Source organism: Saccopteryx leptura, chromosome 5, assembly GCF_036850995.1.
Source record: "Saccopteryx leptura isolate mSacLep1 chromosome 5, mSacLep1_pri_phased_curated, whole genome shotgun sequence".
NCBI lineage: Eukaryota > Metazoa > Chordata > Mammalia > Chiroptera > Emballonuridae > Saccopteryx > Saccopteryx leptura.
The window spans coordinates 27,583,800-27,611,405 of record NC_089507.1 but is presented as its reverse complement, the minus strand read 5'-3'; positions in this window follow the sequence as shown (position 1 = coordinate 27,611,405).

Sequence of the window (27,606 nt, the reverse complement as noted above, 5' to 3'; positions counted from 1 at the left end):
CCCCTATATTATTGTTTCCATTTTAACGAATTTTATGCTTTCTGAGATTTTCTAAATTAAAACAAAATGAGCTGGAAAAGGTAGTTAAAAAGAAAGATAGACATGTACGGGCATGAATGATGAAAGTTGCTGCTACGTAACTGATAAAATATAGGATCTGTGGGTCAGACAGGCACAGGTTAAAATCCCAGCTAACTCCAGCCTTTATTAACTAAGTGATTTGAAGCAAATTAAAAACCAATGACTTCAGCCTGATGGTAGCACAGTGGATAGAGTGTCGGACTGAGATGTGGAGGACCCAGGTTCAAAACCCTGAGGTCGCCAGCTTGAGCCCAGGCTCATCCGGCTTGAGCACAGCTCATCAGCTTGAGCACGGGGTCACTAGCTTGAGTGTGAGATTATAGGCATAACCCCATGGTCACTGGCTTGAGCCTAAGGTCACTAGCTTGAAGCTCAAAGTCACTGTCTTGAGCCCAAGATCTCTGGGTTGAGCAAGGGGTCACTGGTTCTGTTATAGCCCCCCCGTCGAGGCACTTAAGAGAAAGCAATCAATGAACAACTAAGGAGACTAGTTGTTCACAATGAAGAATTGATGCTTCTCTTCTCTCTCCCTTCCTGTCTGTCTGTCCCTATCTGTCTCTCTCTCTGTCTCTATGTCACCAAAAACACACCCCCCCCCCACACACACACAAAAAGACCAAAAAACCAATGACTTTGGGTTTTTTTCATCTGTAAAATGGGTCTATTCTTAACTGGTTAGCACTAACAGACAGGGGGTATTCAATAAACGACAACTTTTATTATAATGAAAAAAAATTAGTGGAATTCATGGTCCACATCCGTAGTTCTATAGCTTTTTATTATTTCATTCATTTGGCTAGTAAATCTTAATACCTGTTAACTCAGTTTCTGGATTTTGTGTGTAGATCTTACATCATGGGCATAGAAATGGGACACCAAGGGAACCATGGGTCACAGGCATGAGCATTGGCCAATCCTTTTTGCACAGCCTACATACAGTTCTTTTTTTGTGTGTGTGTGTGACAGAGACAGAGAGAGTCAGAGAGAGGGACAGATAGGGACATACAGACAGGAAGGGAGAGAAATGAGAAACATCAATTCTTTGTTGCAGCTTCTTAGTTGTTCATTGATTGATTTCTCATATGTGCCTTGACCATGGGGCTACAGCAGACCGAGTGACCCCTTGCTCAAGCCAGCGACCTTGGAATCAAGCTGGTAAGCTTTGCTCAAACCAGATGAGCCCGCGCTCAAGCTGGCGACCTCAGGGTCTCGAACCTGGGTCCTCCACATCCCAGTCTGATGCTCTATCCACTGTGCCACCACCTGGTCAGGCTACATCACAGTTCTTAAATGTCATTCTTCATGGCTAATAATGCTGCTGCTCAAGATAACTTGGAGTTAAAAGTTATATTCATTTGTCACATCAAATGAGTAAGAAAAGGTATAGGTTGTCTGAATTTTACTTCCAGGCAGGAGGAGTCCCAGGAAGTGAGTCCTGGACAAAGTTCTGGGAGTCTGGGCTGTAGAGGCCAAGCTGAGTGACACACACACACACACACACACACACACACACACACACACACGCACTACAACCTTTATTCCGGATTTTATTGGGGAGTAAAGAGCTTCTCAAAATTATGTCCTTTTCAATAGCTCAATTTCATTATTTAACCTTCCAAAATGATGGTTCTCAACTTTGGCAGCATGTAAGAATCATGTGAAGAACTTTATAGAAATGCTTACACTTGGGACCAAACTCACAATAATTGACTGGAATTGGATCCCAGACATGGGTGTTTTGGGAAAAGCTCCCTCAATGATCCTCCTGCACATCCAGGTGTGAGAACCACTGCCCCTGAAATATTTTAATTGACCTTAGTTTTGGTGAGCTGATGATGGCCATTTACAATGAAGAGTCAGGACTGTTTGCTAGATATGTGTTTGCTTTCTCTGTCACTGCTGTCAGCATCCTTTCTCCACCCTCCTCCTCTCCTGTGTTCTAATCTGAATCTTCTAAGGAAGTTTACATGAGCTGGGGAAGCTGCTAACAAAACTTGTTAGAGCTGTGGTTCACGACCATTAGACCCATTTGGCTAGTGGCTTTTTGGTCTTCTGAACTTCTAGTTTCAAGGTCTTCAATTATTAAAATGTCTGTGGCTCTTAGGTCATGGGTTTGGAGAACTGGGAGCCCAGAAACGTAAATCATGTAGAAGATGACAGGCCATTTGGTGCACTGCAGTCTCACGAGTCTTAAATTGTAGAGTCTGAGTAGGAGCCCCAGGAAGTCTGCTAGGTATGGAAAGGCAGAACAGAAACTGCCCAGGACACCAGAAACCTGTGTTTTCTTAGTGTCTCTCTCATCAGCCACATGATCTGGATCTGGGACCAGTTCTTTTACTTCCCTGGACCTCTATTTCTTTAACTCTAGGACAAGGGAGATGGACTAGGTGGTTTACAAAACTAAGCTATTTTAAACAGAACTTAATTTGGGATGGTGTAACAATTATGTATGTAACTACCACCCCCTCTAATAACTTCGTTTACTTTGCCATATTTGCTTCCTTATATGTTGTTAAGATACCTTTAAAGCCTCTTCTGAACCTGCCTCCCTAATTCAGTTCTCTCTCTATCCCCAGATATCATCACTATCTTATTCTTGGGGTTTATCATTCCTATGTGTATTTATTACACCATACCTACACCTTCCCATAAACAATGTATCACATCATTTTGCTTATTTTTACACCTGAAATGAATGACATGACTATTCTTAGCCTTCTTCAGTGTTTTTTTTTTAAATTTAATCTCATATTTTGAGGTTAATCCATTTTGATGTTTGTGGCTCTGATTTGCTCTATGTGATGTCACATTAAATGAATATACCATTCATAGCCATTCTTCTAATGGTGAAGCTGAAGTTATTTAGCCTAGAGACATTTAAGGTGTCTTTCTTCTCGACAATATAGTCTCAGTCTTCTAGAATGTAGCCTGAAAGCGTGATTTTTCTGCAGCAGTTTTGTAGCAACACCCTTGCCTTTTCATGTTGTTCTCAGGTGTCCACTTTTGCAAACAATACCTGATGGGTGTGGGTAAGACAGCAGGAAGCCTGAACTTGGACAGTGGGATCATCCTTAGGTTCGGTGAGTACTGGAGCGATCGTATCACCCAGGGGCTAAAAGCACAGGCTTTGGAAGCAGTTAGAGTTTGTTTTGCAGTCAGTCTAACTTTGCCATCTGTGAGTTGAAATCTTGGGCAAATTATGTAACCCCTCTGATCCTGAATTTCCTCATCTAGAAACAATTTCTACCGTTTAACGTCATAAAAATTCAAAAAGATAATGCATGTAAAGTAGTACTGGACAGCATGACCGTCACCTAGAAAATGCTGGATAAAGTGATATATATATATATGGTGTGTGTAAAAGAGCAAGAGAGAGAGAGAGAGAGAGAGAGAGAGACAGAGAGACAGAGAGAGAGAGAGAGCATGCACTCTGCCAGGACCAATGCTCACACTGATTGCATCCTCCCTCGACATAATACCTAGTACATAGTTTATACTTAATACGTATTTGCCAAAAATGAGAATAAGTATCTCACAAACTAGAACTTGCTTTTACAATCTATAATCCGGCAATTGTACTACTTGGTATTTACCCAAAGGAGTTGAAAACCCATGTTCACACCAAAACCTGCACACAGATGTTCATTTCAGCTTTATTCATAATTGCCCAAACTTGGAAGCAACCACGGTGAATGGACAAACCGGTCATATCCAGACAGTGGAATATTATTCCGTGCTAAAAAGAAATGGGCAATCAAACTATGAAAAGACTTGGAAGAACCTTGAATGGGTATTACTGAGTGAAAGCCGCCTCACTGAAAAGGCTACATCCTGTATGATTCCAACTACATGACGTCCTGGAAACCGACAGAGCTGGAAAGCGATCAGGGGTCGCTGGGGGCCGGGGGAGGGGCGGCGTAGAAATGAACCGGCAGAGCACAGAGGATTTTTAGGGCAGTGAACACACTGTGCATGATACTACAGTGATGGATACATGTCATCATATGTGCCTCCAAACCCAGAGAATGTACAACACCAGGGGTGAATCCTGATGTAAACTATGGACCTTGGGTGATTGTGACGTGTCAAGGCAGATTCATCAGTTACGACGAACGTGTCATTCTGGTGGGGGTGTTGGTAATGAGGAAGGCTGTGCATGTGTAGAGGCAGGAGGTATATGGGTAATCCTTGCCCTTCAATTTTGTTATAAAACTTAAACTACTCTAAGATGTAGTTTAATTTAAAAAGAAAAAGAACAAGCAAGCATATAAATACTTTATATGTTAGACTATAGGAAAGTGCACTTATGGAGTGGGGAGGGGGCAAAGGAAGAGCCATCTACGAAATGACAGAGAGCCTTTTCCAGCAGTTATCTGTAAGGTTGGCTCGGAAAAGTTGAGAGAAATTTTCCTGAATTTCAACTATTCTGTCATATAAGTCAGTCACTTCTTTTTGTCCCCCAAAACAATCTTGCTGAAGTTTTAGGCAAATAATAGTCCCAGAAGCAGCCTGCAGCGCGGATATTACCTACAATTTCCCATTTGTCACTGTCGCAGTTCCCTGCCCTAACTGCTCCGTCTTGTGTGACCAGAGTTCATTCTCTAGACAGCCTGACTTCTTAAGTGAACGTCCACGTTTACACTAGAGCAGCAGGCACTTCCTGGCTGGCTTCTTCCAGACAAGGAGCCTCTGTTCGCCTTGGGACTGGGGAGGAAACAGCCTCTGACTGTCCCAGCTGGTGAGCGACAGACGAGCCCCAGCCCGGGGACAGCAGACTTTACAGACATATTTCTGGGCGGTGGATGGGAAGCAAACCAGTAGGTGATGATAGTACCAGCCTTTCAGAAAGCAGCGCTCTGCAACGGCGTTTACAGGCTAGTGTTTAAGAAACACAAAGATGCCCATCTACCAGGAATCCCTTTGAAGTGGTGTGCAAAGGTGTGTCATTTCTAAATAAAGAGCTTTTGACAGGAGCTCCTGCTAAGTAATGGTGGAGGATGGGCACGGTGGTTCTGTTTCTCTTTGGAGGTTGTGTTTATATCCTGCTGGGAGCCTTTACAAATGCTGTGTATACACTTGAGAGTGCGTGAGTTTACTTGGCTCCTAATTAAAAAAAAAAAAAAAAAAAAAGAAAGAAAGAAAAGAAAAGGAAGATGAAGAAAACTGGTGTTTCTGGTCGACTTTGAGGCTAGTCAATGGAGGGTGGTGGGTTTGTGGTCCTTGGTTTGCTCAGTTTCAATGGATTCAAATCCTTGGCCTGCCTTGGGAGTCGAAGTGGGGCCTTTTGTTAGGGGCCATCCAGAGTGGAGGGCGGGCTGGGAGGTGGAGGAATGACAAGCATTATAGGATTGCAGGTTGCTATTGTCTCACACGGCAAGCTTGCACAACGAAAAGGTTTTCTTCTGTCGAGAGGAGCTGGATAGAGAGCGCTCTGGGGGCAGGGCTGAGGGAGGGGCCAGAGGGGCTGGTGCAGCCATCTCGGCCTGGCTGTCTCTCGCGGCCCCCAGCCCCTACCCCCCTACCCCTTCGCCTTCTTGCTAACCCAGAGAGAGAATATAAATGACAGGCTTCGCCTGGACCGAGCACTAACTGGCAGCGGCCTGCTTGAGCTGAGGCCATTTTCTAAGCAACTCACTAATCAGAAGTGACTGAGGCTCTGAAGAGAATACAGTCCAGCCTGGGTTCCACCCTCCATGCTAATGAAGAAGGCAGTGAGGTGGATAATTAAGGGCAGTGATGTGAATAATTCCACACTGATAATCCAAAGGTAATGAAATGCATTATGAGTTTGGGGGACAGCAGATTTCCTTTACCAGCCAAGGCTGTTTCATGATAAAATGAGCCTGCCTTTTCTAAGCACTGACCTCTGACTCTGGGAGGACTGGCCTGGGGGTTGTAGGAGGAGCCACCCTGGATTAGGAATCCACGCGGCCATTAGCAACGTTTAGGAGGGTGGCATACCCACACAGGGAGACACTTATGCTATGGTTTAAGTGAAACTATGAGGAAGCATGCAAAGTGAATGTATTGGCCAACCACAGCAACGTGTAAAACAAACAAACAAAAAACTAATATTGAACAAAACTTTATATACATAGAAAAAAGACTGGAAGGAAACATTTCACATTAGGTTGTCTGAGTCATGGGGCTATAGCTAGTTTCTTTCATTATTCTTTCTACTAATATTTTCTAATGTTTCTTATATTGATTTGGATTATTTTCATAATGAAAAAAAGTGAAAACACACACACACACACACACACACACACACACACACTTAATTTGGCAGAATTCTTCCCTAGAATAGACAGGGGAGAACTGACTGTAATGTAAACTTCTGAGTAACGTGGATGGTCACGGAGTCCAGGCAGGCTCGCGTTTACTGTAAAGGTTGTTAGAGGTCCCAGCTGCCCTTTTTTTTTTTAAATTTTTAGAGAGGAGAGAGAGTGAGACAGAGAGTGAGAGAGAGAGAGAGAGAGAAGGGGGAGGGAGGAGCAGGAAGCATCAACTCCCATATGTGCCTTGACCAGGCAAGCCCAGGGTTTTGAACCGGCGAACTCAGCGTTTCCAGGTTGACGCTTTATCCACTGCGCCACCCCAGCTGCCCTTTTTGGTTAGAGTATTTCCTCTGGCAAATTCAGGCTGTGTGCGACTCTACCTGGCCCTGCTTCTCGGAGACCCTAAGAGATGCTTTCAGAGGCAGAAGCTTTTTGACCACATGTTCTACTTAGGGTATAACCAACTCCTACCATTTTTATTAGCTTCTGGAACCTTCTCCTCGTAACATTTTTTCTTTCTCAAGTCTTGTAGTTTTTGAACTAGTTTGAAAATAGTGCTATCAAATTAAGTGGACACCTTACTTTACTAAGTCATGGGGCTGGCCAGCCTGTGGGTTTTATAGTTGATATCTGGGAAGACATGACCTGGGACTTCTCACTCTTACTGATGAAACTAATATGAGAGGCTTGGTAGCAAATACTTTATGTTGTAAAGATTTTTAATTAATGAAGGTGATCTGCCTCCTCAAAATAGAATCTCCACTTCTTTCTACAAATGTTTGGGTTGTAAAACATAAAATCCTTAGGGACTCTGAACCTTCATTCTCACAATGTCGCTTCGGTGCCGAATCTGCTGGAGGTGGGCGCTACCGTCGGCCACGGCCTTGTAGGAGTGGGTGGGTGTTGAGCTGTGCGCCGCTGGCAGGTTGAGTTCCCTCTGTCTTACTGAGCTGAGCTGACTGCAGCACTTACTGCAATCTTATGATAGCATCCAGATTTTCAAGTCTTGTCCTAATGGCTTCACATACATACCTGTGCTAATGTCTAGTCACTTCACAGTTCTGTATATGGTAACCTAAAAAATGAGGACAGTGATACCTCAAACACTATTAAGAGAATTATGTGAAACAGTGAAATGTGTGTGAAGTGACTAGTACAGTGTTCGGCAGCTAATTTCGGCGTTGGCCCCATCAAGCAGATGCATGCAAGTTGCAATGCTCACTTGGAGGAAGCCCGAGGCTGCTTGTGGTGCCCACAGCCCGTTCTGAGCACTTCCTTACGAAGTACCTTTCACACTTAATTTCTTTAGGCAGTACCAAGACTATAGCGCAGGGCTGTTTATCTTGTTTTGTTTTTTTGCTTTTGAGGATGATAGTCCAAAAACTTTATTTATTCATTCATTCATTTGTCAGGGACAAATATAAAACTTTGGGTATGTAGAACACAAAACTGGAAACTGTCATAAAAGGAACATTCCAAAATAGAAACTGAAAAGGGCTTTCCTATTTCTTCTTTTGAAACCTGTGCCCTGATACCTCAGCTCCAGTGAGGGTTTGGTTGTTGGTGTCCTGCTGTGTTTCCCCAGGACAGATGGAGGGGAACTTCGAGCCAGTCTCCAGTTTTTCCAAATCTGCTTTTTTATACTAAAAATAATTATATATCGATCCACCCTTAGTTAAATGAATGGATATTTGCTTTTAAGAAAGTGTTCTTAATTATTGAAACCTTTTATACTAGTATCCCTGAAATTGACTGTGGAAGTAAAAAGTTTCTGCATTAACAAAGTGTGTGTAAATTACACAACTTGCAATTTTCATACAAGTCGAAATGTTCTGCATAGACCTAAGATGTACCTAAGCAACATGCCATATTTGCACAAAGTCACTGGATGTTATGAATATAGGTAACAAAAGAAAAAGCCTGTCCATGGCAGAAGGAGCAAGATTTCAGTTTTTGGTGTTTTGAGTCCAAACTCCTTTATTGTACAAAAGCTTTAAAGACACAGAGAGTTTTGTGTAGGAACTCTTGTGCTTCTGCTTAGTACATCATATATTTTATATACATGAAATTGATAGACATTTGTGAGAGGTTGTGCAAAACTACTGTATTTACAAAAATGGCACAAAGGTGAATTCATCAGTCAGTGCACATGCACGCTTCGTTCAGATCTTCAACAAGAGTATGTGCGCTTAATCTCTGAGTTGTTCTCTATCCCTGCTTTCCCTCATGACTTTGTTTTTTCTTTCTTGTCTTTTCTTGTAGTTCTCTCTAAAGAGTAAGGAATCTTTTCCCAGAAACTTCCAGGCAAACAACTCTTTACATCTCAGGGGCACATGCCCATTCCTGAACCAATTAGATCTCCCTTAGCTCAAACAGACCACCCCTGGAGTTGAGTGGGAGTCAGCTGCCCCCAGGGCTTTCGCTGTGAGGGAAAGTGTAGATGCATGAACCAGACCCTGGTTCTCTTTGGAAGGAAAAGGGAGTGCACAGGGATTGGTGCTGAGAGGATAACCAACAGTAAAGATAATTTCTATCAGTCCTTTATAGCTCAGTGATTCATTCATTTGAATGCCTATTATGTTGCGCACCCAAGTGAAAATTTCCCAGATGTATACATATAGTTCAAATCTTGAGGTTAAGAGTCTGGGCTACAGATACAGATCTGGGGTTGAGGTAGAGATCTGAGCATTGGTAGCACATAGATAATAATTATTTTAAGTCATGGGGATGAAGAGAATTCCCACAGGAAAGAGTGCAGAGGTTCGAGAGAAGGGATTTAGTCCTTCCATTGTCCATGTTATTAGTTAAAAAGCTTTCATACAATTTTTTAAAACTATAACTGTACCTAGTATACTTAACTGTTACTAATTAAATAGCCACTTATGTATTATTCATTCATGCATTTGTTGGCTTGTTTATTATTTTATTTAATTCATTCTAAACACCGTGAAGCCTGACCAGGTGGTGGCGCAGCAGATGAAGCGTCGGACTGGGACAAGACCCCGAGGTCGCCAGCCTGAGCGCGGGCTCATCTGGTTTGAGCAAAAAGCTCACCAGCTTGAACCCAAGGTCACTGGCTTGAGCAAAGGGTCACTCGGTCTGCTGAAGGCCCACGGTCAAGGCACATATGAGAAAGCAATCAATGAACAACTAAGGTTTCACATTGAAAAACTGATGATTGATGCTTTTCATCTCTCTTCGTTCCTGTCTGTCTGTTCCTCTCTGACTCTCTGTCTCTGTAAACAACAACAACAACAAAACAAAAACAAAAACACTGTGAAGAATCTTGTTCTTCACCAGTCCAAGATATTGAATGGTTCAGTAATTAAACCTTTATAAGAACAACCTAAACTTGTATCTGGCTAAATACAAAGGGTGAAGTAACCCTGCCCCGGCGATGGGACCAGAGTTATGCTCTGGTGCCCGTAGTCTACTGACTTTGCTTCGCATGTATCTTGTACTCAGCGAGCTGAAGAGACAAGTCCTCAGTGCGGGTCAGTTGGGCTAAACTCCGTAGCTCAGTAGCTTAATCCAGTACAGGTGTATTTCTGATTTCCATGTAGTTTTTTTCATCTAGCAGCTCCACCATGCTCTTGGGTCCTGAAGTCCCCGCTGGATCCTGAGAATTTGGCTAAAAGATGAGAGAAGAGAAAAAGCGAATGGAGAATTGTATGGAAGGCCTTGTGGGGCAAGACTTGGGGTGCTGAAGTGCTTTTGACCCACATACAATTGAGCGGAACTCAGTCACATGATTATAGCTAACTGCAAGGAGGGCTAGGAATTAGAGTCTAGCTGTGTATGCAGGAAGAATGGGAAACTGGTTTGGTGGGCTTTTTTTTTTTTTTCAAATACAAGGAAGTCACAGAGGTAGAAGTGAGCCAGCCGGGCTGCACGGACCCAGGTTTGGTGGGCCTCTGGCTGGTCTCCGACATAATGGATCGAGTAAAACATTTCCATCATGTTAAAATTCAATGTTTTTATATGGTATGTTTACTATTTCTTTCCAAAATCTTGTTCCCATTTTTATGAGACTTTTAAAATGCTATTTCTTTCTCACTGAATACAGTTTGGGCATTATTAGTATTTCATGTTTCTCATTATTCAGAATTCTCCCAGTTTTGCTCTTGTTATTTCTACTTATTCTATTCTTTCTTCAGAGTTCTCTGCCTTCTGTCTTACAGACTTCATCTCACTCAGAATGTATTTGATCTCTTCTAGTGCTTAGAAGAATTTTTTTTCTGTGTTTCTTAGAGTTTTCACATATGGATCAGCTACTTTTATGCATCTTTTTTTTTAATTTTTTATTTATTCATTTTTTAGAGAGGAGAGGGAGAGACAGAGAGAGAGAGAGAGAGAGAGAGAGAGAGAGAGAGAGAGAAGAGAGACAGAGAGAGAGAAGGGGGGAGGAGCTGGAAGCATCAACTCCCATATGTGCCTTGACCAGGCAAGCCCAGGGTTTTGAACCGGCGACCTCAGCATTTCCAGGTCGACGCTTTATCCACTGCGCCACCACAGGTCAGGCCTACTTTTATGCATCTTAAAACTTTTAAACTTTGCAATAAGTGGACAGACATTTAAAAATACACAAAATTATTTGATTAATTAAAGAAAACCGTAGAAATGCGTACAACTTTTAGAAACACTTTAATGTAATATATTAAGTTCAAAGCAGGTAAATTGTATTTAACATTATGAGCTGTAAAAATTACTAGCTTAATTTTTAAAAGATTAAGTAAATAAATGCTCAGAAATGAAATAATTCTTGAGGAACAATCATTATGTGCCTTTCAACTGTCTGTCAGTGTTGACGTTTAAAAATTAACCCACATGGTTTTCATGTGATCCCAGTATAATTAAGTAAAAGCCACACCTAGCTGAACCTTGGGGAAACATCCTGAAACATTTCAGATATATTGATATTATTTTTTCCATTGTTGTCATTACCATCAAGATCAACAAGGTGCTTAGGGACACATTAAGCCACAGCTATTGCAAGTAATTGTACCCTTATAGCCTCCAGAGACAAGCCCCAGCAGTGGCGGCCAGCTTAGTCCTGAGGAGTGACAGGTCCTAACAAGGACGCCTTGGCAGGAGTGCTCTTTAGGGCCCTCCCCAAAGACAATCAGGAGCTTGATTAGATGGGGCCAGGCCAAGCCTGCCCTGGGGCAGGGCTGGGACTGGGGCAGGGCTGGGACTGGGGCAGGGCTGGGACTGGGGCTGCTGGGCTGGGCTGGGCTGGGCCTGGGGCTGGGCCGGGGCGGTGGCAGTCTGGGTGGTGCAGGGTTTTCATTGGCTTGGCAGCACCCACTCAATTACTCTAGCTAGGTGACTCGACTTTCAGTGAAGAGAAGCAGCCTGGGAACCACAAACAGGGCAACTGATAATTAACGGCCATTTTACAAGAGTGGGTCCTAGGGTCATCAATTAGCGTTTTACAGGACAAGGTGACTGGCTCACTATCAGAGAAGGCAGTGAATGGAGTCCACAGCTCTTCCATGCAGACCAAGGGCTTTGTCATGTTTGATTTGATGGGAAATTGTGACCCTGGTCTGCCCAAAATTCGACCAACATTTTACTACTCACACCATGTCATGCAAATGGTGTGTGTAATATCTTAGTGTTTTTAAAATTTGTTTCAACGACCTGTTTTATGGCCAGAATTAGACTCTTAAGTGCTGCATGAAAAGAACCCTGGGCAGAATTAAATCTAATCCAGCCATTCAATTATCTGCCGTATCCCAGTACATCTTCCTCATATTGTTCTTGCCTCAGTGGGATAACTACTGAGTAATTCCATGAGGTGTTTGTGGAAAACAAGGTTTGTGGCATGCCCATCCCAAACAAATCCCCAAATGAAAACGAGTTGATCATTTCATGATCTTCTTCTTGGTAAACATAAACTTTGTTTGAATGTAGCCAAGGACAGGGGGCAAAGCAGGAATTGTGCAGAAGCAGATGGAGATATTAGCAAACAGTTTATCAATGTGTGCCAAGCCCTGGGGAAGGGAGAGGCTCAGAGAGTCTCCTCATGTACTGGGACGTTGTTCTTCAACAAGGTTTCTTTGTGCCGTTTCTTTCTGAATGGAGTCTGTCTGCTCTGAGTCTTGATATGACACATTTAGCTCCCATTAAACACGTTACTGCTACAAATAAGCAAAAATAGAAATCACTCTAGAAAAAGGAGAAAGGAAGAGGGATATTTGGGTTGGTCTTACAGAACTTCAATGTTTTCTATGCCAACTTAGAAAGTGTCTTTGGCCAAAACGCTATGAATATGAACCTAAGTCAGGAATGGCCCTAGGATCACACATTTGGCTTTAAAGGTACCCAATATCCATAATCCAACATGGTAGAATAGCAGGCAGAGCAGGAGGAGAGGTACCAAAAGGTTACGTGATTGACTGGGATATGGAGTAGCTGGGGTTGGACTGTGCAAGGACATTTTCTGACCTTTCTTTTCTTTGGGGGACAGTGAGGTGAGGTTGGATGTGGGAGGACTGTCATGAATCAGGATTTGGCTGGGCAGGCTCTGAGTCACTTATCTGCTATAGACAGTGCCCTGGGTGCCAAGGTACAGGGAAGCTACATCACCAAAATTTCCAACTGTCAGCATCAGGCTATTAACTGGTTGTTTTTTTCTTTAAAACCAATTAAACGCTCACTGAGATGTTTTCATTTGGGAATCTTTGGGACCTCTTCTATGTTAGCATCCTCACGGTGGTAGTTAGTTACGTGTTGTAAGAAACTGTATGTCTATGTCTAAAAACCTTTACGGTGCCTTTTAAAACGTTCTCACTAAACCACTCAAGATTGTATCAGCACTAAGTATGTCATCCACATGAATATCCCTTGAGTCTCACCGTGAATAATGTAATTAACCAGCATAACGCAGCCTCCTGGCACAGGGGGAGCTTCATCAGCCTGAGTCCTCAGGTAACTTCCTGGGAGGGACTGGCGCAAACATCCTCCAAGATGGCCGCCGTCTCTCCCAGACTTTTCACTGGGAGGAAGAAGATACTGAGAGCACGTCAAACCTTAAGTCCTACTGTAAGGGAGAAGTGAAGGATTTTAAAATATTAGTTTGCTTAGATTCCCCCCCCCACACACACACACATACACAGTGGACTAAGGTAATTTATCCCTTGAGAGAAAACTTCAGGAGTTGACTGACTCAGCCTTTCCAGTTAGCCTGTCCCTCTCTCCTTCCAGCCACAGAGGAGGATGTGATGGGTGGCCACGGTAGGGAGAGAGTCATAATATCTGCCACAATTCTCTTTAACCTCTGGGCTCACTCTGACCTCCACGCCATCTTGGAGCAGGAGATCTCAAATCTCTCATCCCTGTAAAAAATCTGTCAAAGGAGACTTTGCTAAGCAAATGAAGACAAACACTTCAACTTCCCAACTCTCCAGAACAGAAAGAAAATGTCAGCTATAAAGATGAACACACTTACAGAGGCCAGATCCTAGATGCTAACACATGTGGACAGAGCTCAGCTCACCTGGCCCCTTTACAGAGCCTTTCCCTGTAGCCTCCCCCATCCCCATCTTCATCTTCTTTTCCTTCTTCCATCCGTTCTCTCCTTTTTACCCCTTCCTTTTTTCCTTCCTCCTCCCTCCCCTCATTTCATCAGTTCATTCGCCAAACATTTATTGAATTCCCACTTTACGCTGGTGGTGCTGGGTGCTGGTGGCCCACAGGAAAGGCACACAATCCCTTCTCTGATAGAGCTGGTAGTGCAGAAGGCATTGAACAGTTATTATGAGGGGTGTGTGTGTAATGACAGGAACCAACCTGGGGCTGGCATGGGGCTGTAGCAAGAGGATTCCACCAGGGTGAGGGATCATGGACAAGGCATTCATTTCCTTAATCCCCTCTCCTCCAAATTGTGAGCATTAGAGATAACGTATGTAAAGTGTACAGCACCATGCTTGGTCCATGATGATATTGTGACTATTCAAACCAGCTTTGGGATTCTTCTTGGGGAACTGTCACCAGAGTCAGTTTCAAGCTCTATTGATGGTCATTTCTTTATTATTCTGCCTCAGCTTTGCTTGTACTAATTATCTTTTCACCGTGGTGGATCTTTCTGCCTCTCTGAGACTGGGTTCCCTGTGAGGCAGGAGCTGAAGTTACCGTCTTTGAATCTCCAGAGCACCTACAACAATGCCCAATACATATAGTAACTGCTCAATAAATGTTGCTGGATAAAAATGAGTTAAATAATGAAAGTGAATCCCAGAAAAAGGACACCAAGCAGTCCAGAGAATGAAGAAAATGTTATGGGAGGAAATGGGAACCTATTTAACTGTTCTGATGTTATCTTTATGAACTTTTGGGAAAATAAAAACCAACACACACATGCACTCCTTGTCTCATTTTTTCCTCTGATACGAGGCAGAGAGGATTAATAAAAGAAAGAATATTTAGTTGGGATTTTACTCCAAGGAATCCTTCTTAATTAAGTGGTGAGGAATTAATTAAAAATCTAATTAATCATAATAAGCTGTTTGTGTTGCACTCGGCAGTAAGATGGCAGGATTTCTGAGAAGATGAAACGACAGGAGCTCTAAGCTGCAAGCAATAGAAATATCCCCTAACCCTCCAAACAGGAGGGACTCTCTAAGCAAGCAATCCTCCTGGTGGGCCAGTTTGGGATAGTGGTGTAATACACAGAGATGCTCTTACCATGGAGCTAAGGAAGCTTAAATTTCGACTGTTCATTTGCATAGGCCCTTTTGAGGTCATGGTAGAAGATCTCAGAGTATGGTTGGAAATATATATATATATATTATATTATATTATGATATATAATAGTATATTTGGCTATATGTTTATTATTATTAAATATATAATATTATTATATATTACAGGCAATGCCTGGGTTACAGATGAGATAAGTTCTGTAGGTTTTTTCTTAACTTGAATTTATATGTAAATTAGAACAGAAACATTTACCTGTTAAATGCAACCTGTTAGATGTTTATTTTAACATAGTATTTATTTTTACCTTTCTGTGCATAATAATACTTAAACATTTTCAACCCTATAGACCCTATCTCATTCATAACCCCTGTATATATAATATATTTATATTATACATTTAATTATAATATACTATAAATATAATTTGTAAAATCTGCAATAGTAAGATATTTAGTATGCTCTTCCTTAAAGAGGGCTCCTTTAAGCCTCATGTCAACAAAACTTGGATTTCTCCTACTAAGAACATGTCCCCTAGAAAAGGTCGAGGGTGTAAGATGGAGCCCAGGAGGAGTGACATTAATTAGGGTGATGTTGATGATGACAATGTAGGTATGACTGTACAAAGACAGGTTAGAAAGATGAGCTGCCCGCACAGCCTGATGAAAAATTGTTTTGGATCAAAACTGAACAAAGCCTGGAAAAAAATGTCTACAAAGCAATTTATAGGGGTCAGAAAGCACATACTAATCCTTGGCCAGGGTCTTAACCCAGGGTCAGGCCCAGGGTCTTGGAGGGGGTTCAGGGGCTCCGTGGGTACCCTGAAATTATATGCATAGAATGCATACATAAACACACACACATATACATATATATATATATATATATATATATATATATTTTTTTTTTTTTTTTTTTTTTTTTTTTCTGGGAAGAAAAATTTCACTCACAAAAATGAGAAATTCCAAAATGGACATGATAGAGATTGGATTCCATGTACTCTAGGGGAAAAAAGAAATACAATTTATAAACAAAAAAAGCATGGGGAATAATACTCTTGGTGCTGTCTTCACCTCGCCTTGTTTGAGGCCATGTCATGAGGCAGGCCCAGTTAGACAGGCTGGGGCAACCTCCAGCTCGGTGTGAGGGGGTGCGGGTTGGGGATGTGGGTCTGGAACCAACCTGGGGGTCAGACAAAAGGTAGCTGGGAACCTCTCAGGCTCTCTACACTTGAGGGTCAATAGGCCCACAACTCAGAGGAGGCCAGAGGAGGCCAGGGGGCAATGATGAGTATGTCTCTGGGGACCTTTAGTTATGGTATGAGCTGAATGAGGGTTCTGAGATTTGGAATCCTGGCCACTTCTCCCTTCTTTCCTGGTTTCTTCCTACTATTCATAAAGGCCAGAATCTGAGATTGAAAGAATGAACTGGGAGAAAGATAGTCTCTTTAAAAAAAATAAGATTCTTGGTAACAAATTACTACCTATGGTCTCAAGAATCGTCTTAACTAGGGCCCAAAGAGGAAGGAATTCCACTAGAGTCAGTATCAGCCCGATCAGGAACAGGAATCGGATTGACCTTAGACACAGATGGTGAAGTTAGGGCCAGTCAGGGAACTATGGCTGAGCTGAAATCACAAGGTAAAGGCCAGACTGGGGAATGGACTGGGGAGAGGGCTCCTTGGACTCTAAGGCAGGAGCCTGATGGTTCATGGACGGGGTCAGGGAGTGGTGCTGGATCAGAACCATACCTGTGGCCAGAAACCAGGTGCCTGCCTGTAGTCTCCACCTACACACCCACCTGAGCCAGCTGCAGCCACTTCCTTGCCTGCACCTGCAAGACCTTGGCTGGCTGGGCCCAGGGTTGACAGCTGTGAGGAGCTGCCGGCTTAGGGCAAACATTTGGCTCTGAATCCCATTCTCCTTCCTGCTTTGCCTGCCCAGCATGGCCAGCTGCTCCGACTCTCAGCCGCTAGTGTTAGAATTCCCCTCCCAACACCATCCGAGCCTGAACTCTTGGTCACGGTCTTTCCAGTCCCAGCCTCTTGCACTCTTGTTGTCATCCTTTGAGTCCACCTTAGTACTGACATCAGGAAATAGAGCCAGGGCCCTGTGCTTCGCTCAGGATGAGGGGTGAGGTACCTAAGTGAAAGGGACTAGGGTAAAGGCTGTGGCTTAGGTGATGTTAGAAAGAGAAATGCCCCTTTCTTTATCTCAACAGAGTCAGTAAAAGGTTAATTCAAAATCCAAGAAGCCAAAGAGGTGGAGGAGCCTATCAGGAGGGATGCATGTTGTCACTCCTGGCCCCTGAGCAAAGAATAATGGACAGTCATCAAGTCTCTATAATATTGTGAGAGTACCAATCGCAAAAGCTTATCTACCCAGATCAAGTGTGTTCTGAAGACAGAGTTATAATTTTACATGAGTAGAGTCTCTTTCTTCACTTTGGGGAATACGTGCTTAACCTGGGCAAGGGTTAACCATTTCAGGAGATTAGATCAAGCTTGGGTTTACCTTTTAAAGAAGAGGCTAGAGGGCATGTCTTAACTGTCATGTTGCATTGTGAATTTAGAGTTTGGGTGTGGAAGCCTGGCCTTCCTTCTTTATAATCTACACAGGTGTGCAGAGAACTTCAAAGCTGATTCTAGAAAGTTTTTGAGAATTACCTCTGGGGGAAGAAAGAAAGAAGCAATCCCACACAACGGAGGCCGAGGGGAGTGAACTAAGTCCTTCTTGAGCAACTGCCTTTAAATTCGTTTACAAGTCTAAAACCCTTCTCTTGCACTCTTGCTTGTGAATGGGACTTTCCCATTCCAAAGAATGATTTCAGATCTGATAACCTCTGCTCGTTTTCTGAAAGTGATTCCAGCAGGAAGTTGACCCAGGGAGATTTTGGCATTATATTAGGCTGTGGAAAGGGACCCATGGCAATTCTGTCTTCCAGTTTAGTCCCCTGTGTGTTCTCAGACGCTGCTCTTGCTGCTGTACTAACCGTCAACTATAATTTCAGAATGGAGAATGTAAAATGTGGTCACTTTAGCATTTGCTTCTCATCTATAGTAGCAATTTGATTAATAAACATAGTATCCATTTTTTTTTTTATGAGATGCTGCCACCGCCTAACTGACTAGTGTTCAATAAGGAATATACCTGGAGTTGTACTTTTTCAGGAGTAATATTGAGTCTTGATTGTCATTACCATACAGGAAAAGAATTCCTCCTTCTAAGTGTCAATATTTGAGTCCTACTAAAAGCCGAGGGGGATTGATGCATTTAGCCTAAAGCATATTTTGCTTCTCGGTATTTTCAATGATTTGTGGCCAATGAATCATGAAAATGAAATCTTAAAACCCCAAGAAACCACCAGAAATCAAGTTAGGCATTTATCATATTTTACAGTAATTATTCCCACCCTACTTCAAAATGAAAATGTTTGTTTTCCCCAATTTGTCTGCTTTTTCGTTTATTGACATTTTGGGAATTTCCAGATTAAATGGCCTGTTCAGCAGAGGGCAGGGTAACTGAAACTGGAGTGTAGAAAGTATTGTTTAGCTCAGTCATCTCCCTCTTCCTTGGAGAATCGGAGAGATAATAGTTTTTCTCATTTTGTATTGGTTTTTCACTTTTTTTTTTCTAGGGGAGATGATTTCTACTAGACTGTTTCAAAACTGTGATATGCAGAATTTAAAACTTTTAAAACTTCTAACTTAACTTTCTGGCTAAAGTATCTACCAAGTTTAGTCATTTATTTTCCAGGCAACAACAACAATTTATTTAGCCATATGTCATGTTTACCTGGCACCTTGACACACAGCTGAGCTATAGACACCCTGTTTATTATTTTCCCCAGCCCCTCTTGCATTTTTAAACTTATTCTTGCTAGCTGTCCCTGAATCCTATTAAATTTGGAACTTTTAGGTTTTCCTAGTTTCACATGGCAGTGACTTGGTTTTTTTTCCTGAGTTATCCTCCCCTTGTTCCCAGTAATAGAACCCACTTCCAGTTTTAGTAAAGTGCAGTGTTTCACCCTTTTCTCCTCACCCCTGTGGACAATTTACATTTCCTGGTCATCGTTACAGCTGGTGACCATGGGACTGCTGTTCTCCCTAATGGAATGGAGCAGAGGTGATGAGCCCAACTTGTGTTCACTTCCAGAGAATAATGTTGCTCACCCTCCACTTCTTCCTTCTCTTCTTCTTTGTAGCCTGGAACTTGGATGTGGCATGATGAGCCACCATACAGACCTGAGCAACATCCTAGGGGACAGAAAAAACTTTAAAGTCAATGAAATTTCAGTGCCTGGACAAATCACAGACCTGCTCTGAACCACTTGCTTATCTTTAGACTGTTACATGAGAGAGAAGAAAAGATTTCTCTCTTATTTGAATAATTGTATTTGGAAGTCTTTTTGTTCCAGCAGCATAACTGATACTCTAGCCCTAATATATTTATGAAACAAAAGAGAGGAAGTCACTACTGTTTTCTCTGCCAGTCAGATCTTACTAAGAATGTATTCCTGTCTGTAAATTACATTTTAAGAGACAGAAAGACAAAGCAGAGGTTTTCAAATGAGAACAATCAGAAATGGTGAGAGATTCAAAGCTGAAGAAACTGGAAGAGCAGTCTCCAAGTAGGAGTGTTACTTTCAAATGTCTGAAGAGCTGGCATGCAAAAGAATGATTCACCTCATTCTGTGTGGTTTTAATAGCAGTAGGACTCAAGGTAAAAAGGGATTTTTGCTTAAGACAAGGAAGGTTCCTTGTCAGCTCTGCATGGAAATGGAAAAGGCTACCTTACAAGCACCGGGCAGCCATCTGGCCAGATTTCATAACGACTCTATGTTACGCATATACATGACATAAATCATCGCAAGCTCTTAGAACACCACTAAAAATTACGTCTTTTTATCTCCATTTGATAGAAAGGGAATCTGAATCTAAGTCTTGGACAAGTTAAAATTTGCCCAAGATCACAGAAATAGTAGCAGAGGCCACGTTCTTTCTAATGACCACCATTAAAGTTGATTCACAAAATAAATTACTTAAAATTTTTTTCTCAAATCTGGAATTCCATGAGTCCCTGGAAAATTGTCCTTCCCAAATATCTGCTTGAACTCCGAGACATCCCCTAAATGTCGAAGTGCCTCATCTCCTGAGTTTTAACCCAACGGAAAATTCACTTTGAGCCTTCTTTTCTGTGTCCAAGATCGCCAGTTGTTCACTGATACATTTTCTCTCCATTCTTGGCACACGGTGAGAACACAGCTTTTCTCGCATTGGAATGTGAGCAAAAATGATGGGGCCCTTTCCAGGTCTGGCTCGTGGAAACTTTCCATATACTTTCTTCTGCTACTGCTGGATATTGGCACGCAAAATGACCTTGAAAGTTGAACTTTTCCTCCAGCCTTGGTCTTGAACAATGTGTTAAGCAGAACTCCCTGGCAACCCGAAACTGTTTTGGACTGTGTAAGTGAAGGAGGCATAAACTTTTACTGTGTTTGAGCCATTTTATATTTTATACTGTCTCTAATACTCTTGATCTTCAGCCACTAAATATCAAGAATGTCTAATTCAATCATAGGACTATGTGCAGGGTCATCATACGTATCGACACCTCTCATAGGCTGAACTTCTTGAAACTGCAGATATCTGATCCTTTTTGACTTAAAAAAAAACAACAACAAAAGAAACAGAACCTTAAGTCAGTTCAACCTAAAATAACTTTTGCCTGCTTTCAAAACCCTGCTGAAATGATAAAGAGGGATCATTTTTAAAATATATACAACATTGTCAGAGAAATTTCAAATACAGATTCCCCTGGATAAAGATTCTCCAAAAGTTTGTCGAATGGTGGTCTGTGGTACTGTCCACTGATTTACACTGTTGGAGGAGTCTTCATTATTTTTCTTTCTTTCTTTTCTTTACTTCTTTTTTACTTTAATATCAGAAAATTTCTCAAGAAGAAAAATCTCGATTTCCATATTATTTTACAAATCAAAAGATTTAGCCACACTCATGTCACAAGCAGCTGACACTCAGGGTGTGTGCTCCTCGGCCGGGTCCACAGACCCAACAGCGCTCACCTCCCTCACGCTAACGTGCATGTCACACGCCACAGAACCCTGTGATGAGGATCTTTCTATACCTCGCCTTACAGGCCACTTGTGCGTGCGCTCTCTGTTAACACAGAAGCCAGTCAATGATTAAGAAAGAACTACTATCTTAAGAACTGCTTTTTAAGGAGTTAGGATATCTTTGGAAGACAGTTCACCCTTTGTGTGCATGTGGTAGGCAGTTAGACAGACATGAGCAGAGCGAGGACTATAGGCCAGGCACAGAAAGCCCAAGGTGCCTAGCCATGGGCACAACTGGGAAAACAGGGAACTTGGCCCCAGGGTGACCTTTCCTCCCTTAACTGGTCATGTGGTTTAGACGCCCTGATTTCATATTTCTGGTCATGGAAGTCAGACCTCCCCTGACCTTTCTTCCCCTGACATATTACTAGTCATGTGGTTTTAGACCCCCTCAGAGGAGGAACAAACAAGAATAGCGCTTAAGTGTTAACCCCTAGAGATGACAGCTAGGCCTCAGTTGTGTTTCAGCTCCAGGCCCAGAAAAGCAACAAATCAGACAAAGAAAAGCCACAGCTGACCTCAGGATCGGCTGCATTGACTGATGACCCCCCTGCCTTACATAGCAGTGACCAATCAGTGGAGAACAGGACCCTAAAACAGCACATCTGGAGAGCTGATGTATATTCTATTGAGATCCTCCCTGGGACCTCCCCTAAACTCCCCACCCTTAAAATCCTTTACGGCTGACCTGTGGTGGCGCAGTGGATAAAGCGTTGACCTGGAATGTTGAAGCTGGTGTGAAACCCCAGGCTTGCCCAGTCAAAGCATATACAAGAGGCAGCTGCTATGAGTTGATACTTCCCACTCCCCTCCCCCCGCCTCTTCTCTCTAAAATCAATAAATAAAATCTTAAAAAAAAAAATCCCTTAGGACTGATGTTCTGGCATGCTCTCCCTTTGGAGAGTACACTCACATCTTTTCCTTCCTTCTCCCCTTCTCTTTCCCCCAGATGCATTTTCCTTGCCCCACCCCTAAACTCCAAGGGACTCCATGAGATTTGCAACCAGGGGATCAGTGGGCAGCATTTGCTGGGCTGACCCCCTGAACCTGTTTCTAAGTATCCCTTTTCTCCGACTTTTTCTTCCTATATGGCCAATAAATCCTTCCTTTACTTGCTGCATTTTTTTTTTTTTTTCATTTTAGAGAGGAGAGAGAGAGACAGAGAGAGAGGAGAAACAGAAGGGGGGAGTAGCTGGAAGCATCAACTCCCATATGTGCCTTGACCAGGCAAGCCCAGGGTTTCGAACCTGTGACCTCAGCATTTCCAGGTCGACACTTCATCCACTGCGCCACCACAGGTCAGGCCTGCATTTTGTCTTTTGACTGAATTCTTTCTCTCCAGAAAACAAGAACCGAGGTCTCATCGCTTCCCCCATAACAGGCTTTGGCACAAGGAGCCAGGAGAAGTCTTCCCTTGGTTATTGAGTGCTGGTCCTTTTCGTGAGGCTTGGACATCCAAGTTTGTTCTCTTCTGTCTCTAACTTCCTTTCTGTAACCCAAAATTTAGGACATAAAGTGAAGCTTTGTAAGAGAAAAGAACAGAGCTTTGTTGTTCTGTTTTAAAAGAAAGCCCAGATAGCTGTATTGATTATTTTGACTCCACCAGAGTTGAGCAATTTCAGCTCCTCAAAGATGCAATGAGGCCCTGGCCGGTTGGCTCAGCGGTAGAGCATCGGCCTGGCGTGCAGGGGACCCAGGTTCGATTCCCGGCCAGGGCACATAGGAGAGGCGCCCATTTGCTTCTCCACTCCTGCCCCCTCCTTCCTCTCTGTCTCTCTCTTCCCCTCCTGTAGCCAAGGCTCCATTGGAGCAAAGATGGCCCGGGCGCTGGGGATGGCTCCTTGGCCTCTGCCCCAGGCGCTAGAGTGGCTCTGGTCGCGGCAGAGCGACACCCCGGAGGGGCAGAGCATCGCCCCCTGGTGGGCAGAGCATCGCCCCCTGGTGGGCAGAGCGTGGCCCCTGGTGGGCGTGCCGGGTGGATCCCGGTCGGGCGCATGCGGGAGTCTGTCTGACTGTCTCTCCCTGTTTCCAGCTTCAGAAATAAAAAAAAGAAAAGAAAAGAAAAAAAAAAGATGCAATGAAATACACAGTTTCATAAAATATGAGCTCTGCATTCAGTGATCCCTCAGCACAGACTAAATGGGCACTTGACAGGGTTATACTAGCATCATATGAAATGTTGGGCCAAATCAGTGTGGTTTTGTTTGTTTTACCATAAAACTCTTTCTACAAATGATTTAAATCTTGAGTGGAGGACAAATATTTAGAGAAGACATTGAGTTATTTCTTTGAAAAAAGTTGAAGTCTCAGTGTTCTTCCTATTTGGCCCATCTTTTACCTACTGTTGCATCCCTTCAGTATCTCTGTGGATAGATAACTCTTGTTTTTTCCAACTCTGAAATTTTATAAATGCTTAATTTTAGTAGAAATAATTGGGAACCATGAATGATAAGTTTTGGCTCAAGCCATCCTGGTTAGAGCAAGTGTTTGAGATGAAGGTCTGGCCACATCTTAGTTACTTGAGAAAAAGTGGACCCATTTGTAATAGAAAATGAGGTACAGACTTCAAGTTATAAAATAAATAAGTCACAGTAGAATATTGTACAGCATAGGGAATATAGTCAATTGTATTGTAGCAACATTTTACCTTGACAGATGGTTACTAGACTGTAAGGTATATATAAAGGTCAAATTGCTATGTTGTATACCTGAAATTAACATAATATTGTGTCAACTCTATTTTAATAATAAAAAGGCAGTTACATTGTTTTCGAACAGATCCTGAAATTATAATATTAATAATATTTTTTATCCAGAGGGATTTTAAAACAGCTACTATTTATCCAGATGTTAGTTAGGCCTTTCTCTTCTTCACTTTCTGAGAAAGAATTTGGTTTAGTCATAGTTTGGTCAGTTCTGTTCCTCTTTAGATCATGCCTTTTTTTTCCCCCCTTCTTTTAACCCTGAACATGCCAGTTGCATTTGACCATAATTGAGTTAATAAGAAAGAACGCTTTTTTTTTAATATGAATAAGAATAATAAAAGTAACCATAGTGAACATTTACTGAGCATCTACTAAGTGCCAAACACTGCATAATGGTTAATTTTTGTGTGTCAACTCGGCTAGGTACCTAGATGTTTGGTTAAATTTTATTCTGGATGTTTCTGTGAGTGTGTTTTTGGATGAGATTTACATGAACATGGTGGACTTCGAGGAAAACAGATTAATCTTCTCAATGTGGGCCGACCTAATCCAATCAGTTGAGAGCCTAAATAGAGCAAAGACAGACCTCCTCTCAGGAGGAGAGATTCCCTAGCAGAGGCCTTCTGCATCATTGTTCTTGAACGAGACTGTCTTTGGACTTGCACTGTAGCCATTTCCTGAACCTCCAGCCTGTCAGTCACCTTTCTGAGATTTTGAATTTGTCAAGGCACCACACTCTCATGAGCCAATTCCTTAGAATAAATCTCTCTCTGTAAATACACATCCCGTTGGTTTTGTCTTCTAGAGAATCCTGATGAATACACATCACAATAAGTATTTTAAGTGCACTAATTCAACAATTCTTATCAATAATGCTATGATCCTTGAACACAATACTTTAAGAGGTATCACTTTTCACAGGTAAGGGAACGAAGCTTAGTGAGATAAAGTCATCGGCACAAGATCTTCCAGATGGTAGGTGGCAGGGCCGTGAGCATAGCCCGAAGTTTGTGTGGACTGAGTCACTTGGCTTTACCACACCAGCCAGCCCTTGACATTGTTTGGTGTTAGTGATATTGAACAGGCCTCGGCACCAGCCCATCTGGACTCTGTCTTTGATCCAGACCTTTCCTCCTGTCAGGGGGCTCCTGGGAGTCTGCCTGGTGTCTGCCAGGGGGCCTGACTCACCTGACCCGCTCTGCTAAATTCAGGCCTGTTCTTCACTTGCTAAGCCTCAGCTTCCTCTTCTGCAGAAGGAGAGTAAATCACTACCTGCTTGTCATGACGATTGCATGTGAGTGCATAGAGTATCTCTCTCATGATCTGCACACTGTAGGTGCTCAAATGCAGGTATCCGTCCCTTCCCATCATGCTCTCGGATGAATAGAAATGACACCAGATTACTACGGCTGGATCTCAGACACTCCCAACCCCGTATAGAGTGAGTCTTTCTGTATACCATCTGTCTTAGTCTGCTAGAGCAAGCACAACAGAATACCATAGGCTGGTGGTATTTCTATTTCAACAATAGAAATTTCTCGCAGTTGTAAAGGTTAGAAGTCCAAGATCAAGGAGTCAGCAAGTCTGGTTTCTTCTGAGTCCTCTCTCTTGGTTTGCAGGTGATCACTTCCTTGCTGTGGCCTCACTTGGTCTTTCCTCTATGTGCACACCCCTGGCATCTCTCTGTGTGTTTAAATTTCCATCTTCATGTAAGGACAACAGTCAGATTAGATGATGGGCCACCCCAATGGCCTCATTTTAACTTGGTCACCTCTTTAAAAGCCCCAATCTCTAAATAGAGTCAGATTCTGAATTCAGGGGTTAGGGCTTTAACATATGAATTTGGAGAAGGGATATAATTCAGCCCTTAATATCATTTTACCTCTCACCCCCACCCCAAGTGTCAAGGACCTCCTGTCCAAGACTGCCCATTTATACCTTTCACTATTGAAATCCACACACAGGACCTTTTCTGCCTGCTGTCCCCTCAAACATTCTGCCAGTTTGTCATTATGTCTTTAGGAAAATGTGAAGAGACTAGCTTAGCTAATCAGAATTTAAAGGCAAGAAGCTCACTCAAGTTCTGTGAATTTGTCTATGTCTAATGGTTATGGAAAGCCAATCTGAACAAGTGTCAAGCACATAGAAATTACTTCATATTCTTATTTTTATTAAAAAAATTATTTTATTTATTGATGAGAGAGAAAGAGAAAGGGAGTGAGTAAGAGAAAAAAAACATTGATTTATTGTTCCACTTACTTATACATTCATTGGTTGATTCTTGAATGTGTCCTGATTGAGGAATGGACCCACAAACGTGGCGTTTGGGACAACACTCTAACCAACTGAGCTACTTGGCCCAGGCGGCTTCATATTCTTACTCTGTGAACGACACCTCCCAATCCCTACCACCCCCACCACCACCAAAGGGGCACCCTGTTAGAGAAATACTCCGGGATCAGGACAGTATTTTGAAGTATAGTTCAAACAACAATGATATGTATGTGCATGTCTGTGTGTGTATGTGTAAGGGATATGAGATAATGCAGCCACTGCTCTTGACTCCAGTAGCTTTTGCATTCTTTAACTTGGCTCTTATTTGTTTCATTTACTCTCTGAGAGGGCTACTCTTATTCACGCCATAAATCCTGTTAAGTTTGTCCTCCTGTTTATTGTGTCCCTCCAACATCATAAGACCACAACAGAGAGGCTCTGGTTGGGTTAGTTACCATCCAATCCAGAACATCCTTACTGGTAAGATCTTTCAGGTCAGAATACCTTCACAGACCACACATTTTCCTGGTGTCTAGCCTATTTCTAGTTGCTTTTGGCTGAGGTACTAACACTGGGTCCAATGTAGGATGCTTAGGGAAGTGGAGTCACGTGGTACAAACACAGTGACTTACTTAGAAGGAACCCAAGTGACCCATGTCCTAGGAAGAGGGTATAGGAACACGAGTGCCAGACTCTGGGTCCCTCTGGGGTTCTCAGAAGCCCGTTGTGTAGACTTACATTGTGTCAGCACCGTAGTCGGTAGTCACCATACTGAGAAAACTCACTTCCGTTTGCTGGTTGCCTGCTCTCACAGATGCATGATCCATTCTAGAGAACAAATGGGTTTTCCAGCCCCAAGAATTAAATATTACAAAACTAGATAAAACATAGACTTCTGCTTCATGTCATTTGAAATCATTTAATGATGATATAAAACCAAATTACTAAAGAGTAAAGTTGTGCAAACAGAGAATAATTTGATATTTTGGAGGAGAAAGAAAACCAGTAGGGAAGAGACATTCAGAACCTGAGAAGTTGCCTCCATCCCCCCCGTTTTTCTTTTTGTCTTTTAAGCAACACTTAGATGGAATGCAGACTTCTATAGTGAACTCAAACAAAGAATACAGGGAACAGAAAATCAATGGGAAACACGTCTTAAGGTAAAGCCTTTCTACAATAGTCCGAGAATCCAGAAGGGACTCGTTCTGTATTGGATTTCTGAGCATCGGCAGAAAGGGCCCGAGCCTATAACCCAGTGATTGATGCCTGCCATCAGCAGCAGGCCGCTCCTTTCCTCCCTGGAAGGCCTAGACAGATCCCGCCTCCTTCCACAAGCTCTCCATCACATTCATGGAGTTAGGACTCCAAATGGGGCATGATTCTGACTTTAATAGCTATTCCAGGTAGAATGGATTCGCATGAGGTAGTATCTT